Below are 4,737 nucleotides of genomic sequence, written 5' to 3' on the forward strand. Positions count from 1 at the left end.
GAGTGGGGACCCCCAGCAACTCCATCTGCTCCCCATCCATCTGGCCCTGTTGGGGGATGTGACTTTGGGGGTGGCTGTTCAGACTGCTGTGGGGCTGAGGAACAAGGAGGCTCCCCAGTGAGCCCTGTGATAGAGGGGGGTGGCAGGGAGGGGAGGGGGGCGTGCACGCCCTAGGGTGGGGGAAGGGTATTTACCCGAGCAGCTCAGCCCAGACTGGGGTGGGGGGGGCAGCCGGGGTGACAATGCCCCCCGGGGGACTAATGTTTGGAGACAGGCTGGGTTGTCACACTGGGGGTCCACCTGCATCTCGCGGGAATGGGCTGGGGTGCTGCTAGACAAGCTGCAGTGTGCAGGACGCCCCTCCACAGGACGCTCAGCCCCCAACGGCAGCTGTGCCGAGGCTGAGAAAGCCGGGCCTGAAGCCCCAGCACCGTCAGCACGGTTCCGGCTCATCTCTAGTTGGACGCAATATGGCTCTTACCTCGCTGGGCCTCAGTCTCCCTGCTGTAAAATGCGCGCGTTACTGCTTAACTCCAGATGGTCCCTGGGGCTAAGCCGGGCCACAAGTGTGAAGCCCTGGCCTAGCGCAGCACACAGCGAGGGTAGCTCCCTGTCTTGGCCCCCAGGGCTGCCCTGGCCCCCCACCTCAGAGAGGGCGCAGAGCAGGTGGTGGGCCGGTTCTGTGGGGGCCGGCCCCCGCTCAGCTCATGAGTCTTGTCTGGGATGCAGTCAGGACCACAGTGACCTAGGGCAAGACCTGGCCTAGGCCTCAAGCTCTCCTACCCAGGCCGGGCCAGTGGGAAGGAGAGAAGGTGGACCCCTCTACCAGGCTTCCCAGACGGAGCGCTTGGGGCAGACAAGGAGGACAGGCAGTCCCCTCCCCGATACGTGTTTCTATTGACTGGGCCACTGGGCGTGTGCGCCTGTGTGTGTACATGTGTGTCTGTGTGCACACAGGTGTGCCCGTGTCCACACGCCCACGTGTATGTGCGTGCATGCACATGTGGATCTGTGCCTGTGTGTGTGTGCACGTGTAAATGTGTGTGTCTGCACAGTATACGCATGTGTTTGTGTGTGCACACATGTGTATGTGTCTGTGCACGGTGCACGTGTTCATGTGTGTGCACAGCACGAGTCTGTGTGTGCACAGTGCCTATGTCTGTATGCGTGCACAGGGCACGTGTGTGTGTGTGCACAGGGCACGTGTGTGTGTGTGCACGGTGCACACGTGTTTCTGTGTGTGCACACGTGCACTGTATGTGCAGTAAGGGAAGATTAACAGAGAGCAGCACTGAGGTTGGCAGGGCCGGAGGGCTGGCAGCTGGTGAACTTCCCCAATCTTGGTGCCAAGGCGGGAGCCTCTGGGCTCCGGCCCCACCGCAGGACCTGGGGGCTGGGCAGTGGGCACACTGCCAGGGCAGAGCTGGAGCCAGTCCAGGAAGGAGCTAATGATCAACTGGCCCACAGCGGCAGCAGTGGAGCAAAGCCAGGCTGCCTGTCTACCGCCTAACCCAGGCACAGGAGGAAGTGGGGCAGGAAGCAGGGGCGGTGGCGGCAGTCAGCAGTCAGCTGGGCCGTGGGCGGCCGCTCCTGTCCGGCCAGCCAGAGAGCCCGGGGCGGCCACCTGGGCCTGCCGTCCTGTGGGCCGGGCGGCCTGGAGCTGACCCTGCGGAGTGGCAGCCGGGAAAGGGCGGAGAGCAGGTACGGGGCGCTCCGGGACAGGCGCGCGGACTAGCTGGGCAGGCTGTGGCTGCAGCACCGGGGAGTGGGGGTGCGGGGGTGAAGCTGATCTAAGCCTAGTCTCTCCGTTTCACTTTCTAAAGACCCTCCAGAGATGTTGGGGGCTGGGGTGGAGCAGAAGTGGAGTCTGGGAGTCGTAGGGACTGGGGGCACTTGTCGGCCACGGAGGTCTGACCGCAGGAATTCTGTGAGTGGTGACCAGCAACGACAATACCACACTACCCCAGGGTTTACAGAGCCCCACTGCTCCTGCGGTCCCCCTGCCCTCACTCCACTCTGGACTCAGCGACCTTGTCCCGAGGGGCTGCTGGACAAGAAGCAGGAACAGAACCAGGAATGGAAGGCTGCACGTTGGCCCCTTGGGATGGTCTGGCCTCCAACAGGCACCCACCCGCAGCCTGTGGGAGGGCCCCACAGGCAGGCAGGACAAGTGCTGAGCTCAGCACCCCTGCCCAGCCAGCCGCACTGAGGTCACCACCCCCATCAACAAAATGGAGACTAGGGACGTGACCCAGGACACTGGCCAGAAAGTTCCAGTGGACGATATGGACCCAGCCCTCCACTCCAGGTCCTGGCCCAGGCATACACAGCCTCGTGCACGCCGGATAGACCTTGCTGGGTCTTGGTGTGACCCCTCTGTGAGCCCTGGGACCCTCGAGCCTGTCTGAAGTGGGGGTTCCGGACCTCTCAGGGTTAGCAAAGCTGGAGTGAAGCGCAGATGAGACACAGGATAGAGCAGTGCAGGGGAGAGTTAGTCCTCCTGCCGGAGCTGGGGGCCAGGAGCCATCGGCACGTGGGGCCGACCACCGGGGTGTGGCCTCCAGGGCTGGGCGGGGTGGGGAGTTGGGGCAGCTGAGGCATGGGCCAGGTGTGCCCACACTGAGGGTCAGTGCTCGAGTGCCGCACTCAGACTGGCCACTTCATATCCCACCTGTGGCCCTTACCTGTGTGACGCCAGCAGGTGAGGCTCCACAGCTATGAAATGGGCTCAGTGATGATGGGTGAGGGCCCTGGGGCCGCTGTCATGAAGCACCATGCACTGGAGGGTCCCCAGCACAGGAATTTGTTGTCTCTCAGCTCGGGAAGCCGAGAGTCCAAGTGGGGGCATCTCCAAAGGCTCCAGGGAGGAACTATGTCTCCTCCAGCTTCCGGCAGCTCCGAGCCATCCTCGGTGTCCTGCGCTCACGGCAGCTTCACTCCAGTCCCCACCTTGTCGTCACGGGCATCTTCCCCTCCTCTGTGAGGACCCCACTCCTGTGGGATTAGGACCACCTTGCTCCAGTGAGACCTCATGTGGACCTCACTGGTAACATCTGCAAAGACCCTATTTCCAAACAAGTCACGTTCACGGGTACCAGGGTTAGGACTTCCACGTTTTTTGGGGGGACACACTCACCCCACAGCAGGCACCTCCCTTCCTGGGGGTATCGTGAGGATTAAATGAGAACACGGGTAGGTGCAGGTAAAGGGATCCCTCACCCCTCAGACCGGCAGCTGCTGTTGTATGATGAGTATGAATGCTAACCCCACTTCACAGATGACAATGTCGAGGCTGAGGAGGTGACAGGGTGACAAGGCAGCCTTCAAGAGGGACACCTTCATGAAGTGGGTGAGGCCAGTCCAAGCCTGGTGGATGCACAGTCTAGCCCCCCCGCCTGGCTCAGGGCTAGTGGAGCCCCACGCGCCCTGCACTGGGCCCACTTTCACCAGACGCTGCTGGGGAGCCAGGAGCTCCGTGCGTCTAACCCAGGACCCCTCGTGGGTGAGGCTTGCTCACTGGCCACCTGGGGACGAGGGCACCTGTGGGGCCGGAACCTAGGCCTTCCCAGGCGGTGGGGCTGCCCCGGGCCTGTCACTGGCCCACACAGGCTTTCCCGGAGAATGACGAGCTGAGCAAGGGGGTGAAGCTGGAGGACAAGGCGTGTCCGCAGGGCTGGCTCCTCTGGGCCCCCTGCTGTGACGTAAGGAACCAGGGGAGAGGAGCATGCTCCCGGGGAGATGCAGCCCACCTCCCTCACAGACTTGGAGTGTCAGTCGGAACCCCACACTTGTGGTTGTAATTAGCAGCCCCCCAGGTCTATTCTGGCTGTCACACACCTGAGTGTCCCCCCTACGCCCAGGGAAGCCTCCTTGTCCTCAGGACGCAGCCCCTGAGCCCTGGCTCCATGCCAGCCCCGTGGTGGGCACAGGGACACAGATGCCAACAGGCTGGCCCCTGAAGCGGGGAGACAGGCAGGAAGGGAGACGGACACTGGGCATCCACACGGAGCTGGGCCGCTGGGCTGCTGGGGCATCTGCCTGGGGATGTGGGACCTGACACTCGAGGGAAGAGAAGAGGGTTGGGCGAGGACCCTGGTGGGGGCAGAGGTGAGGGCTGTTGTTAGGTACCATTGACCCTGTGTAGCGACCCTACGTACAACGGAACAAAACACTGCCTGGTCCTGCACCATCCTTCTCCAGGGACTGATCCCTCCTGATAACATGTCCAAAGTACATGAGATGAAGTCTCGCCATCCTTGCTTCTAAGGAGCAGTCTGGCTGGACTTCTCCCAAGACACATTCGTTCATTTTTCTATCAGTCCATGGTACATGCAATATTCTTCACCAACACCATCATTCAAAGGCATCAATTCTTCTTCAGTCTTCCTTATTCATCGTCCAGCTTTCACATGCATAGGAGGCGATTGAAAATACTGTGGCTTGGGTCAGAAGCACTTTAGTCCTCAGAGTGACAGCTTTGCTTTTTAACACTTTTTTGCAGCAGATTTGCCCCATGCGATGCGTCGTTTGATTTCTTGACTGCTGCTTCCGTGGGTGTTGATTGTGGATCCAAGTAAAATGAAATCCTTGACAACTTCAATCTTTTCTCCGTTTATCAGGATGTTGCTTATTGGCCCAGTTGTAAGGATTCTTGTTTTCTTTATGTTGAGATGTAGTCCATACTGAAGGCTGTAGTCTTTGATCTTCATCAGTAAGTGCTTCAAGTCCTCTTCACTT

The 4,737-nt window shown here is 60.6% G+C and overlaps 1 protein-coding gene across 1 annotated transcript in view; it reads left to right on the forward strand.

Annotated features, from left to right (window-relative positions):
• Positions 1–1,684: 1,684 nt before the first annotated feature.
• The window catches only part of SH3TC1 (SH3 domain and tetratricopeptide repeats 1), a 59,184-nt gene continuing 56,131 nt past the window's right edge, over positions 1,685–4,737 (forward strand). The window contains exon 1 of the mRNA XM_023737974.1: positions 1,685–1,701. The gene's annotated coding sequence lies outside the window, so the exon portion shown is untranslated. The remainder of the gene's footprint in view (positions 1,702–4,737) is intronic.

Source organism: Trichechus manatus, unplaced genomic scaffold, assembly GCF_000243295.1.
Source record: "Trichechus manatus latirostris isolate Lorelei unplaced genomic scaffold, TriManLat1.0 scaffold00111, whole genome shotgun sequence".
In the NCBI taxonomy this organism is placed as follows: domain Eukaryota; kingdom Metazoa; phylum Chordata; class Mammalia; order Sirenia; family Trichechidae; genus Trichechus; species Trichechus manatus.